Here is a 16,084-nt window from a genome sequence, read left to right on the forward strand (position 1 = left end):
AAATGATAAAAAAGGTCAGGACAGCCGTAGAAATTTCCATAGCTGTACTTCGAGAAGCCTGCTAGGTCCTTACTTAGTAATACCTCCCTGCAAACTCTTGAACATTTTGCAAAAAAAAAACTAAAAAATGCCTGAATTGTAGTTTTTCTGATGATGCAACTCTCCCCTAAGAATGCAATGAAAAGTGTTCAAAACATTGAATACAGCCCAAAATAGTATCAATATAAATGACGGCCTGCAAAAAACAAACCCTCACACAACTCCATCAAAGGAAGAAAAAAAAATTGATTGTAGAAAAGGGTGACCCAGTTCAGTTTTGTTTTCAAAGGTCAAAGTTCTGATTTTTTTTTAACCAGTTCAAGACCGTGCCATTTATCCCTGTTCACCAGGCACATTTTAGTTTTTTTATTTCTACGTACGGTTTTTAGCGCTATAAAATTTTTCCTTGTTTGGATATTCAAGTAAATTTTGTGCTGTTTTTTTTCGTGACACAAGGCTTCATTTTCATGTCACTGTCATATTCTGTCTTATTTTTGTCTGACATTGGTGGAAAAATAAAAGGAAATAAGTGTCTGCTTTTTCCCATTTTTTTATGACCACAAAGGATTACTAAAATACTTTTAAAAATGTGTTCCCCATTCTGTAACAAATATTTTTAGAGATCGGACAATTTTTTTTGACTAGTAACAGTAGTTTGGATTTTTATTTATTTTACACATTGAAAAAACAAGCCTTAAAATAACATTTAGGCATCTACTCAATATATCAAATGTAAAAAAAACATATATATCTAAGGCTAAATACACAATTTCTTAACTTCACTATACATTTTATGGTCTCCCAAGCAGAAGACTACGTACTTCGTCTCCAACAGCCTGATTTTGCTTTTGCTAATAACATGGTGAAGTCTGCTATTGATTCTTAAGGAGTACCACTTGACACAGAAGTTGCTTTATATTTTCAAGGTCTTTATATCTAATTCTTGAAGAAAACTATGTAATAGGACTGGTAATAGAGTACAGAATGACCTAAAGTAATTAATATATTTTTTTCATTTTTCAAGGTGAATGAGGGTTGGGTGAGGTGTGGGGTGCACACAAAATATCATTCATTTACATTTACTACGGGTCCTTCTACTAAGTACTGGAGACTCGTCAAGGAAAAAAGGTGATTGTTAAAGATGATATTAACACAGAGCTGTGTAAAGCATGTAAGAAAGTTAAGTGTTTTCTTGGGAAAATGCAGTTCAAGGTATGTTTAATTAAGTAAAGCCGAGAGCAGAAGAACAAATGCAAGGCCAGTGATAATGGACTCCGTGGAATATTGTGGGACTGAAAAGCAGCTTTTCCTATTGTTACATGGTAGTAATGCATATAGAGGTTCGCCTGGAATTCTTTTGAAGACTGTAACATTGCATGTTAAGTAAAACAATCTGACTAGTAAAAATATTTGCAGTCTTATAGCCTTGTTCTACTTCCATCATGCACCCAACACGTGGAGAATTATTTTTCAACGACAGTGGGCCAAGCAATTATTCCATAGAAACCTAAGTATTTGTAGTTATTTTATAAATCCAAGGCCAGGAGATATTCATTTAGTAAAATATTCTGTTTTAATGGTCCCAATCTCTGCTTCTATTATATTAAATGTTAATGTGTTCTGTAATTTTTAATGTATCCCTTCCATTTCCCAAAGTAAAACGCTGGTCTTGATGAATCAGATCCTATGATTTTCTTGGCATTTTTCGTCGTATTATTTATTCTAGAACTATATGTCAGTTGGCAGTCAATAGGGAATCATGAAACACAGCACAATCATTGCATTTTTTTGTGGCTTTTTATGCACTTTTTTAATGTTTTTGGAAAACGCAACATGCTTTAGATATGTTTTTCTATAGATTTTTGTATAATAAAAAGAAAAAAGCCTAATAAAGTGTGTGACCAAAACAAGCCACTAAAAAACTTTTTTTCCTAAATGCATGAAATTCGTTCACTTCCTTAAGGGTCTGTTCACATTAGATGTACTTGCGGTAGAATTTCCACAAAAAAATCTTGGAATATCCGCAGAAATTCTTTGGAAATTGCTGTCACTTCTACTGCACAAATTCTGAAATATATCATAGATTTCACCCTGACATTGCAGAAGATAGTGTCCGTGATGTATACCCGCAGTATAAATTGACAGACTACGGATGTCAAATCCACAGTGATGGCCACAATGTTGGAAATGTAAAACACTGCGGATTTTCGGCCTGGATTATTCAACTGCATATCCAAATCATGTGAACATACTGTTAAGGATATGTTCACATAAGCGTATTTTCAGCCCATGTATGCAGTGGACTGCACACAGATAAATTATATCCTATGTATTAGTGCAGATTATTTGTTCACCATACTAAAGCATATAAATAAAGGTGCTGTCAGATTACCGTATAAATTGGAGCGAAATCAGAACGTAATGCTCGGACGGGTCAGCGGCTCTCCTAACGTGAGTGTGACAGCTTCATGCATTTCTATGCAGTTGCTACTCTCAGGTCGGGAGAGCCACCAGCCAGTCCCTGCACTGCTTTACCATCTTCTATCAGGGTGTTGCTCACAGGTAATTATGCAAAACAGCCTAAAGACACGCCCTCTGAGTATATGAGCCACGCCCCCTCGTAAATACCATAAAAATTAAGACCAAATAAAAAGGCCCATATTTCTGGAACTGTATGGTGGATTTAAAATAAAATAAAATGGCACAATCAGAGATGCAGCAAGAATAAAATAAGAGCTAAAACTACACACTTTTGGCCTGGTAATAGGACTTCTTTAAAGGGAACACTAAGTTAGGTTACTGTGAGGCAGAATAAATCCATACCTTTGTTTTATCAATCCTTAATACCATTGCAGAGAAATCCCTACTCCAATATATATGCTAATGAGCAATGAGTGCAGGGGGCGTGGCCCTGCACTTCCAACTCTCTAGCCCTCTTGCTCATTCCTCGACCTCCACTTACCTCCTGTGACTGACAGGCCATTCTTTTTTCGTGACCTGCTACTCCATCCTAAATATTGCGCAAATGCCATCATTCCTGGGGATGGTGGATGCGCAGATTGATAATCCGCTGCCCCTTTCAGTGCAGTTGCACCAACCCATTTCTCAGTATAGAAAGTCGAAGATCCAGTAATGATGGAATTTCCAATAAAACATCACTTATGTCATATTGATGTAAAAACGTAACAAAAGAACGGGAGCCTCTGATCATGCCAACATGTTTCGTAATTAAGACTTAGTCATGGCTGGGTTGCACTCTATTTTCTCCACATTTGTGACTTCATATCTTTCCAAGGTTGAAGATCAGTTTGTGTATCTTTATGCCCCTAAACACATAATATTTACTTTTAAAATATACAGAAAATTCCAACAAAAAACACAGTAAAAAATATATATCTAATAAAAGCAACAATACACATACAAAACTCTTACTAGTAGTTCACATTCCCATAAATTATTCTTTAGACCAGTTAAGAAACATTATTCATATTGCTTCTTATAAAACTGACCTAATTCCTATAGTGAGGTGGCACATCTAATTAACGTTATTCTCACAGTCATGTGGTGTAGGTCTATATGTGTCTGTTCACACTTTAGAGACTCCACCACAAATAATCCAGCAGTTGAAAAATGGATTGCTGCAGATGGATAGAAGAATGCGTCTTTCACACGTCCACACGTACTGGAGACACTGACACACGTAGACCCATTCAAATCTATGGGTCTGCGCACATGTCAATGTGTTTCCATGGACCATGAGTCCGTGAGCTCCACACTCTGACATGTCCATTTTTGGAAGACAGCACGGATCATACGAACCCATTCAAGTCAATAGGTCCATGTAAACACGTGCCGCACATGGATGGCATCCGTGTGACAAGTACTGGTGCTTCGGAATCTGCAGTACAGTTAGCGCTGCTCCCAATCGCTGGGTGCTGAATGCTGCCCTCATCATGGTTCCCTGCCGGTGCTGCAATCAGCACCCACAGGGACAAAGATGAGAACACTAGTGTCTGCTCCAGCAGTGCACACCTGTAAAAATAAGATTAAAATAAAAAATCCTTATACTCACCTGTCCGAAGTGTCCCCCGCTGTAATCCATGCGACCGATCAGCAGAGGAGCTGGGGAGAATGACTCCTGCAGCGAGCGGCCACGGAGCTGCACTCAGTGAGTGACAGGACACCGCTCCTGAACTCAGCACAGTGCAGCAACCAGCTCGCTGCATCGGCTCATTCTCCCCAGCTCATCTGCTGATCGGTCGCATGGATTACAGCGGGGGACACTTAGGACAAGTGAGTATAAGGATTTTTTATTTCATTCTTATTTTTACAGGTGGACACTGCGAGAGCAGACAGTACTACTCGCATCATTGTCCCTGCTGGTGCTGATCGCAGAACCGGCAGGGAACCATGATCAGGGCAGTGTTCAGCACCCAGCGCTTGGGAACAGCGCTAACTGTACACTGATTCCCAAGTGCCGGTATGTGTGATCCTGATGCGGCACACGGGCGGCACATGGTTGCCACATGTGAGACGCACACAGATACATGGACACACGGGGCACGGATATCTCCGGTACCGGAAATATACGGATGTGTGAAACCTGCCTTAGGCCTCATTCACACATCAGTATTTGGTCAGTATTTTGCATCAGTGTTTGTATGCAAAAGCCAGGAGTGGATGTTACAGAGAAAAACTATAATTGAAAGATTGACACCTGTTCAGAGTTTTGGAGACACTCCTGGTTTTAGCATACAAATACTGATCAAATACTGATGAAATACTGATTTGTGATTAAAGTCTTACACAGCACAGTCATGTGACTCCAATATGTCGAACATCACTGCTTTATATGAATGCAGTACAAAGAATGGAAGGGAAGAAAATTCCACTTATATCTAACAACGTAGACCCATTCACTTAGCATTAGGCCAGTTTTACTAGCAACATGTTTTTCTTGTACATAAAAAATGGACAGTTTTTTTCCCCAATTTGCTAGATCCTTTTTTTGGTCTGTGCATCAATTTTTACAATTCTTGTGGTATCCTTTTTTTTTTGGAATGAAGCAAAAAAAAAACGTACTTCTCCTAGCCACTAAATAGTAAAATATAGACCTGTGTGCTGTTTTTTCTATCATGAGAACATTGGCTTGACTTGACGAGGCTGATCTGGAACACAGATCAAAGTAGGACATGTTTCTATTTTTTTTTTTTGAACAATTGGTCCACAAAAAATACAACAAAAATAAAATAAAATAAAAATAAGAACCAGAGAGGGAAGGAAAAAGGAAGAAATGAAACAAAATGCAAAATAAGAAACAGTAAGACAAGTACCTTATTTTGTGGACTATAAGATGCACCAGACCATAAGACGCACCCCAAATTTTGGGGAGGAAAATAGGGTTTTCTCAATGATGAGCCGAGATCCCAGACCTGTCCGCACCTGCCAGGAATGCTTAAGAAACAAGCATTCCTCACATGTGTTAAAGCCGTCAAACAGTCGCAAATCATGCACACAGGAGTGATTCAAACATATCACCGAGCACGCTGAGGATGCTCGGTACTCACCGAAGCATACTCGCCGAAATGGTTAACCGAACATAATCGCTCAACACTAGTTACTTCACACAGCAAGCAGAGGATAAGGAGCTCACTGCACGGCCTGGATTGGTGAGTAAGTTGGTGTCCCTGCATGGTGGGGGATGGGAAGCCATGCAGGCATACTGGCAGTGATGTTACAACATTCATGAGCTGATGGATTGCGTCTACTCATAGCAGTTGAAATTAACTGCGTGACACAGAAATGATGTGTTACGGGTCAAGGTGACATAAATCTGCCAGATATGGGGCATAAAAAAGACCCTGTCTGAGACAGGAAGTGTGGCATAAGTAAAATAACCAGAAATGGGGCACACATAGAACGGAAGAAAAAAAAAATGTATGTGACAGAGTGAATGAGAAAGAAAAAAAGCGACAGAGGGAAAAGATAAAAGGAAAATAGCACAAATAGCTATTATAGAATGAAAACCATATCAGAACGGGATATTATGCAACAATCATAGTATAGGTTGTATTAGAGAGAATAGTAAAGTACATTAACAAAGTTAATCGAATCACCATATACTGTAAGTAACCATAATAATATAATTCATACAGTAATTTAACAAACGTGAAAATATCAGAATAGTGGGAATTATTACTAAACCCTCCTAATAAGAAAATGTAACTAGTTGTATTAATTTTAGTAATAACTACAATAGTTATAATAGACAAATGTGAATATGTGACAATGATAATGACAGTGACCCATATTGGAATAAGAAACACACGCTACTGTCAAGACAGAATCACACCCCATTACAATAACTCCAATAGTTATATTAGACTAGATCGAAGAAGAAGAAGATGGAAACAATAATTGAATGCATCAAAAGTACAGGCACATGTCAATATTAGTTTAGAAGGTCACTTTCACAGTTAAGACCCTACAGAGAAAGGGTTTGTAGTCAATGAATCCAAAAGGATTCTCATAATTTCAGTTCAGCAATCCTGGTGCCAGCACGTCTTGAAGGCATGACTTGTTCCAGCACTTGGAAATGTAATGAATTTATATGATGATTATTAGAAATAAAATGATGACGAATAAGAAGTTCAACCAATTTATGTCTAATGATGCCATAATGTTTCGAGATGCAGTCTCTTATACGCTGGGTGGTCTCGCCAACATATTATACGCTGGGTGGTATCGCCAACATAAATGAGACCACAAGGGCATCTTATGGCATATACCCTAAATGAAGAATCAAATGTAAAGAATTTTTTGTGTGGTATATTGGTCCCATATATGGGTGTACAATTCAATCGCCCTTAAGAGCATTAGAACATTGACTACAGCTAAGACATGGGAAAGTACCATTCTAGACTGAAAATTTTTTTGTTTGCGTAATGGAGATTTCAAAGAGCGTATGTCAGCCCTAACTAGCCTATCCTGAAGTTTCTCACCCCATAACAGGTTAAGAAAGGAAGTTTGAACTTAGAAGTATGTGAATAATATATAGAGAAGATGAGTATTGTTCACGTAAAAGTCCATGTATTTTAGGCATCAGAGAGTGATATGTGTTAATGAATGGTAAATGGGGCATCGAATTATGTTGACTATTGGGATTAGAATGACTTCCTAATCCAAAAGCTCAGGAGGATAGTCTCCATTTTGAAAATGGGCAGACATCTATGTTCAGTCTAATGCAGAGATATGAAACTTAAACACACAGAGGGCCAAAACGAAAAACTTGGAAAAAGTCGTGGGCTAACCAGTGTACAGTATAATGGGCCCCATATAGACCTCCATACAGAATAATGGGCCCGACAAAGTCCTCCATACAGAATAATGTGCCCCACAAAGTCCTCCATACAGAATGTGCTCCACATAGTCCTCTACACAGAAAAATGGTCCCACACAGTCCTCCATACAGAATTATGTGCCCCACATAGTGCTCTATACAGAATAATGGCCCCACATAGTCCTCCATACATAATAATAGGCCCCACATAGTCCTCCATACAGAATAATGGCCCCACATAGTCCTCCATACAGAATAATGGCACCACATAGTCCTCCATACAGAATAATAGGCCCCATATAGTCCTCCATACAGAATAATGGGCCTCACTTAGTCCTCCATACAGAATAATGGGCCCCACATAGTCCTCCATACAGAATAATGGGCCCCACATTGTCCTCTATACAGAATAATGGCCCCACATAGGGGTGGCGATTCTGGTGTCGTGGGCCAAATTTAACCACTCTGCAGGCCAGATTTGACCCACGGGCCAGAGTTTGACATGTGTAGTCTAATGCATATAGTAGAACTGCCACTAATAATGCGAATTATCCTATGAAATTGTGATGGTGGAAATGCTGCTTTCGTGGCCTGAGGGCGATTGCCGCTGTACATTAATAGACTATTACGATCAGTGGGTTTATTATATAAGTCAGTGGATATATGTCCAGCTGCATCTTTTAATACCAAAACGTTAAGACATTTGATTTGTGTTGAAAATGTATGGAAAGTCTGTAAATCTCCATCCCAAATACAAAAAATGTGTTCAATATATCACAACCAAACAATAGCATGTGAGAACAGAAAACCCCTTAGTGACCGGACCAATTTTTTGAAATCTGACCAGTGTCACTTTATGTAGTAATAACTCTGGAATGCTTCTACATATCCCATTGATTTTAAGATTGTATTTTTTTTGTGACACATGATACTTTATAATAATGGTAAATTTAGGTTGATATGTTTTGCATTTATTTATAAAAATATCAGAAATTTGACAAAAATGTTTTAAATTGCAATTTTCAAACTTTGAATGACTATCCCTTAAATCCTAATAGTCATACCACACAAAACATTAATAAATAACATTTCCCTCATGTCTGCTTTACATCAACTTCATTTGTAAAGTGTTGTTTTATTTTGTCAGCATTTTAGAAGGTTTAAAAATGTAGCAGTAATTTTTCATTTTTTCAAGGAAATTTACAAAACTTATTTTTATAGGGACCTGTTCAGTTTTGAAGTGATTTTGGGCATCCTATATGTTGGAAACCACACAAAAGTGATATCATTTTAAAAACCGCACCCTTCAACCTTTTTTTTAAATTGCTTTCAGGTAGTTCATTAACCCTTCTAGTTCTTTTCAGGAAGTAATGGAAAGTGGCATGACAAGAATGAAAGTTTATTTTTACCGCCTAAATTTTGATAACTTCTGTACAGGCCACTATAGCCAGCAGACTCTAAGGCCGTTATTTGGCCATGAAGTGTATTGGCAAACATCAAGACCACACAATCAAGATCTCAGGGTTAAGGTTAAAGAGGAAGCCCCCACACTCAGTTAACCATTTAGATTCTGTAGTTACTATTGACAGCAGAATCTAAGGGGTTTAAAGTCCATGGCTGGTGCCAACACTGATCGTGTCTTATGCAGCAAGTTGTCAGCTATAGTGTACAGGTGACAGTTACAGGATTGTCACCTGTCGGGGAACGCTAGTCTCTTATATAGCAGGTCAGTAAAAAGACGTCTATTGGTCACTAAGGGGCTAAGAGTTTTACTTTTCAAGTCTGATAGTTATGATGCAGAGAAGGTGGCTGTCAACTGTTCCTCTATAGCATTAACCTGTTTCTTGATGTCATTAACACTATCACCGATGCAAGTTTCCTTTTGTACTGATTTACTCCATTTAATACTGCATGAAAAATACTTTGTGTTTAGTGACAATTTTTATCTTCAAAAGAATGGGACTGTTATAGGGTCGAATATGCCCCCCACTCCTCATGTGAATTGTTTCATGCCCAATTTTGAGGAAGACTGCGTATGTCCCCCACTATTCTCACATGCTGTTTGGTTACGAAATATTGACAACATTTTTTGTATTTGGGATGGAGATTTTATTTTTTTTCCATCAATTAACTCTAGTGATCCTGACATACAGTTCACTCTTCACACTGAAAAAACACAAATCAATTTCCTTGATGTTTTGATACAAAAAAAGCCACTGGACATATAGCTACTGATTTATATTAAAAAAAACTAATCGTAATAGCCTATTGATGTACAGCACATTAACACATATCACCCTATGGTGTTATTTATTTGCCTGTGTGGATTGGATGGGTTGTACACATCTGGTGAGAATTTCATGTCAATAGCACCTTTAGAAATATACACTACCGTTCAAAAGTTTGGGGTCACCCAGACAATTTTGTGTTTTCCATGAAAACTCATACTTTTATTTATCAAATGAGTTGCAAAATGATTAGAAAATATAGTACAGACATTGACAAGGTTAGAAATAATGATTTTTATTAGAAAGAATAATTTTCTCCTTCAAACTTTGCTTTCGTCACAGAATGCTCCCTTTGCAGCAATTCCAGCATTGCAGACCTTTGGCATTCTAGCTGTTAATTTGCTGAGGTAATCTTGAGAAATTTCACCCCATGCTTCCTGAAGCCCCTCCCACAAGTTGGATTGGCTTGATGAGCATTTTTTGCATACCATACGGTCAAGCTGCTCCCACAACAGCTCAATGGCGTTGAGATCTGGTGACTGCGCTGGCCACTCCATTACAGATAGAATATTAGCTGCCTGCTTCTTCGCTAAATAGTTCATGCATAATTTGGAGGTATGTTTTGGGTCATTGTCCTGTTGTAGGATGAAATTGGCTCCAATCAAGCGCTGTCCACAGGGTATGGCATGGCATTGCAAAATGGAGTGATAGCCTTCCTAATTCAAAATCCCATTTACCTTGTACAAATCTCCCACTTTACCAGCACCAAAGCAACCCCAGACCATCACATTACCTCCACCATGCTTGACAGATGGCGTCAGGCACTCTTCCAGCATCTTTTCAGTTGTTCTGCGTCTCACAAATGTTCTTTTGTGTGATCCAAATACCTCAAATTTTGATTCGTCTGTCCATAAAACTTTTTTCTAATCATCCTCTGTCCAATGTCTGTTGCACATATTAATCTTTTCCTTTTATTAGCCAGTTTGCCCTGAAGGCCAACATCCCGGAGTCGCCTCTTCACTGTAGACGTTGACACTGGCATTTTGCGTGTACTATTTAATGAAGCTGCCAGTTGAGGAGCTGTGAGGCGTCGATTTCTCAAACGATAGAGACTCTAATGTGCTAGTCTTGTTGCTCAGTTGTGCAGCGGGGCCTCCCACTTCTCTTTCTACTCTGGTTAGAGCCTGTTTGTGCTCTCCTCTGAAGGGATTAGTACACACCGTTGTAGGAAATCTTCAGTTTCTTGGCAATTTCTCGCACGGAATAGACTTCATTTCTAAGAACAAGAATAGACTGTCGAGTTTCACATGAAAGTTCTCTTTTTCTGGCCATTTTGAGAGTTTCATAGAACAAACAAATGTAATGCTTCAGATTCTTAACTAGCTCAAAGGAAGGTCAATTTTATAGCTTCTCAAATCAGCCAAACCATTTTCAGCTGGGCTAACATACTTGTGTAAGGGTTTTCTAGGGTTTTCTAAACATCCATTAGCCTTCTTACACAGTTAGCAAACACAATGTACCATTAAAACACTGGAGTGGTGGTTGTTGGAAATGGGCCTCTATACACCTATGTAGATAATGCAATAAAAACAAGACATTTGCAGCTAAAATAATCATTTACCACATTATCAATGTATAGAGTGTATTTCTGATTCATTTAATGTTAGCTTCATTGAAAAAAAAAGTGCTTTTCTTTAAAAAATAATGACATTTCTAAATTACCTTTTGAACGGTAGTGTATCTACTTAGAAAATTGGTGACGTGTTTACTACTAATTTCACCTGCTGTATATATTTTGTACGCTGTGAACAAGAGATCGTTAAATTCTCCGTACAGTATACTGCAATATGATCAAATGATCGCATGTTCAAGCCTTCTAAGAGGATTACAAAAAGTAATAAAAAAAAGTTTTTAGAAATGTAAAAAAAAAAATTACAATAAAAACCCATATTAGTCCTTTTCACAATAGAAAAAACAAAGAAAATATTTGTTATCGCAAAGTTAGATCTATCAAAATGTAACATTTTTTAATCTGTATGGTAAACGATGTAAAGCAAAAACTAATTTATACGCCAAACTTGTTTAACGGTTACTGCATCTTACCCAAAGAAATGCAATGAAAAGCTATAAACTCATTGTATATACCATAAAATGATAACTGTATATATATATATATTGTAGCGCCGGCGTCCCTGCGTGCCTCCACCTCCCTCACCTGGCTAACTCACTCACCGCTCCAGCCGCCCGTCTCCGGTCTCTGCTCCCGAGTGCCAGGGCCTGCGCACTCCTGGCAGATCTCCAGGGAGCAGCGTGCACTCTCGTATTGTGTCCCCAGCCAATAGCTGAGAGACACTTACTACTTAAGGCACCTCCATCTGTTGGGAGGTGCCAGAGAAACATTCTAGTTAGTGTGTTTCTCTAGCCTGCCTGATGGTAGGTCCCCCCTGTCTGATATTGTTACAATGTTTGCTAACCGGCATTCTGAGCCACACAGTTTGTAAATGTATCAACTGGCAGTCCTGTCTGCTATCCTTTGCCGCATGATCTGTACCTGTACTAAGTGGCCGTCCTGTCTGCTATCCTGACCCACACAATCTGTACCTGTACCAAGTGACCATCTTCCTATTAATTTTGCTGGAAAGAGTGGTGGCAGCACTCTGCACCACTATGAGAGATCACTCACCACTATGTGGAAGCTCTTTTGGTGTTTTTAAGCACTTTTGCAATTTTTAAGCACGGAGTCACTTATTTTCTATATAATACCCGTGCCCTCCCAAATGCCTAACATACTCCCCTGATGACTTCTCCGAAAGGAGAAAGAAACGCATCGGGAGGGTTTTTATGGGACTAAGTTGAGGATATACTTGGGTCCTGCCCTTGCAAGGGCAGGAGCCATTACCAGGGCACGACAGGGTAGAATAATCCAGGAAAAGAACTTATGAACATAGACGACTATCCCTGAGAAATGCATACCAGTGAAATGGGTGAGATCCACACATTTTCCATTTTTGTTATTTTTGACCACTTGTTTATGATAAAGTATGTTATCTAACCATCAGGACATTACATGTGAAGAGATATGACAGATATGACATTTATGAATATGAGTTTATTGTGTAAAATTTGCTGGAATAATTAACGGACTTCATATCGCATTTGGAGAGCCTCTGATGTGCCTAAACAGTGAAGACCCCCCACAAGTGACACCATTTTGGAAACTGGATCCCTCAGGGAACTTATCTAGATGTGTGGTGAGCACATTAAAAACCCCAAGTGCTTCACAGAAGTTTATAACATTGAGACGTGAAAATAAAAAAATCATATTTTTCCCACAAGAATATTTTTTTAGCCCTAAATTTTGCGTTTTCACAAGGGTAACAGGAGAAAATGGACCTTGTTGTGTAATTTCTCCTGAGTTCGCAGATACCCCATATGTGGTCGAAAACTACTTTTGAGGCATAGTGCAAAGCTCAGAAGGGAAGAAGTGCCACATTGGAGTTCAGATTTTGCTGGACTGGTTTGAGGGTGCCATGTCACATTGGTAGAGCCCCTGAGGTGCCAGAACAGCAGAAACCCCATATAAGTGACCCCATTTTACAAACTACACCTCTCATTGAATTCATCTAGGGGATCATATTGACACCACAGGTGTGTCACAGCATTTTATACCATTGGGCAGTGAAGAAACAATAATTACATTTTACAACCAAAATGTTTTAGCCCCAGATTTTAAATTTTCCCACTGGGAAATGGGTAAAAATGGCCCCAAACGTTGTCCCACAATTTCCGCTGACTGTAGAAATATCCATAAGTGGCTGTGCAGTACTGCTTAGCCATATGGCGAGACTCAAGAGACACAGAGCGCTTTTTGGCTCCTGAAGCGCAGATTTTCCAAGAATAGTTTGCGGACTCCATATAAAGAGCCCTTATGTGCTAGAAGAGCAGAATATCTCTCAAGTGACCCCATTTTGGAAATTATACCCCTATGGGAATTTATCTACAGGTGTAGTGAAGATTTAGACTTCATAGGTGTTTTCCAGAAACAAGCTGCAGTGGATGTTGCTAAGTGAAAATTGCAAACTGCCATTGTAATGACCAGTACATTGTAGTGACCAGTACATTATACCCAGCTCATGCTTCTGGAGACATGCACCCGTAAATTAGGCGAGCTCTCATCGGTACAGGAATGCCAAAAGTGTGGACGCTAACTGCGATTTAGGCACATTGGGTCCTCAGAAGGGAGGGGGACATTTGGATTTGGGAGCGCAGAATTTGCTGGATTTCTTTTGGAGGGCAAGGAGCCATTTTGTTTTTCCAGAGCCTTTGTGCTACCAGTAACACGGAAGCCCCATATATTTCCATTAACAGTTGACAGACCTGAGTGGGGACTTGCTTTTTTTGTGAATGGAGTTGAAGCTTTTATTGGGAACATTTTACATAACATTTTGGATCACATTTATCCTGCACTCAATGCTGAGCACTTATATCGAGGTTTCCATCTAAATCTCTTACTGACGTGATTCAGATGAAACCCCGCAAGGAATCCATTTACTATAATGAGGCAGAGAAAGCAGAGTACTCTGGACTCCATCTTGCCTCTGTTCAGCATCGTCCTTCTTTTCAGTAGTTCACAAGACTGTGGCCGAAGACACTTTCATGCATGCCGAATAAAAAAACGGACACCGCCGGATCACATGCCAGACGATGTCCACAGTGTCTCCATCTGCCTTATTATATGGAATCTTCAGCCTGGGTTTTTGTCTGAATCACGATTTCAGAGAAGTAAAAGAAACCCTGATATAACGGCTCAGCACAGAGCACAGGATAAATGTGAGCTGAGCCTTACTGCTATCTTTGGGAGGCAGAGTGAACAAATCAACAGAAGGTGAAGAATTAGTTTTATTTATTTATTGCGCCGTTCCTCGTGCTGTTTAAGTGATTAGGCGACTTTATTCTTCGGGTCAGTGCTATTGCAGCAATACCAGATTTATATTTTTATGATTGGCACACACTAAAAGACACTTTTTATTGTAAAACAAGTTTTTACATCGTCATATTTTGATAGCTATAATTTTTCCATATTTCTGCCGACAGAGTTGTGTCATGGCTTGTTTTTTTGCGGGACGAGTTGACATTTTTATTGGTACCATTTTCGGGCAAATGACATCTTTTGATCGCTTACTATTCTGTGTTTTGGGAGGCAGAATGAACAAAAACCAGCAATTTAGGAATTGTTTTTTGGGGATTTTTTTTATGGTGTTCCGTGTTTGGTAAAATTGATAACGCAGCTTTATTCTTCGGGTCAGTACGATTACAGCGATACCACATTTATATAGTGTTTTTATGTTTTGGCTTTTACAACAATAAAAACTATTTTAAAGACAAAATTATTATTTTTTCATCCCTTTATTCTGAGAGCTGTCACTTTTTTATTTTTCTGCTGCTGGAGCTGTAGGGTGGCTTGATTTTTTGCGGGACAAGATGACATTTTCAGTGGTACCATTTTTATTTATATATGTCTTTTTGATTATGTTTTATTCCACTTTTTGTTCAATGGTATGATGATGAAGCATAGTTTTTTTTCATAATTTTTTTTACGATGTTCAATGAGGGGGTTAACTAGTGTAAAAGTTTTATAGGTCAGGTCGTTACTGATGCGGCGATACCAAATATGTGTACTTTTTTGTTTCTTTTTTTTTAACACAAATAAATGTATTTATTGGATTAATATTTTTCTTTTTTTTGTCCTTTATTTTGTGATTTTTTTTTAAATACTTTATAATTTTTTTAAACTTTTTTAAAAGTTTTTTTTACATTGTCACACTATGGGACATCAACTTTCTCTGTCCTCATCGCTGATCTAATACTCTGCAGTGCAGAGCATCAGATCAGCGTCTGAAAGGCAGGAAGAAGGCGTCTCAGCTCCTGCTCTCTGAGCAGGTGCTGAGTGGCCACCTTCCTGCGGGACCCTGAAGGACCCCACAGTCATCTTGGGACTGGGGGTCACCATGGAGACCATCAGCTCAATGCGATTGCATTGCATTGTGCTGATGGGAGCAGACAGGGAGCTTACTCCCTCTGTGATGCTCCTCTATGTCGCTGTCACTATTGATCGTGAATGTTACTGTGAGGTGTCAGCTCTCGTATAGAGCAGACACCTGCACACAATTGTGTGAGCCCCCGCGATTGTGAAGCAGTATACATATGACAGTTTGCGGGAATGCAATTCCCACAGCGCTGTATATATACAGCTCATGTTGGGAAGGGGTTAATGGCCTTTCCCTCTCCAATACCACAGACCACACCTGAGCCAACCAGCTGCCTTTTATAGGACCTGCAAGCCCCAGACTGGAATGTGTGGTAGGGACCATTCCCACCCAGGCTCTTTTGGTCGCTCCTAAATCCAGGACCCAAAATCCAGTCCACTAAAAATCCTCTCATTAACTTACTGTTACTAGACAAATGACTTCCAGGACTT

The sequence above is a fragment of the Phyllobates terribilis genome, unplaced genomic scaffold, assembly GCF_046119375.1.
Source record: "Phyllobates terribilis strain yellow unplaced genomic scaffold, ASM4611937v1 Scaffold_4__5_contigs__length_816908805, whole genome shotgun sequence".
In the NCBI taxonomy this organism is placed as follows: domain Eukaryota; kingdom Metazoa; phylum Chordata; class Amphibia; order Anura; family Dendrobatidae; genus Phyllobates; species Phyllobates terribilis.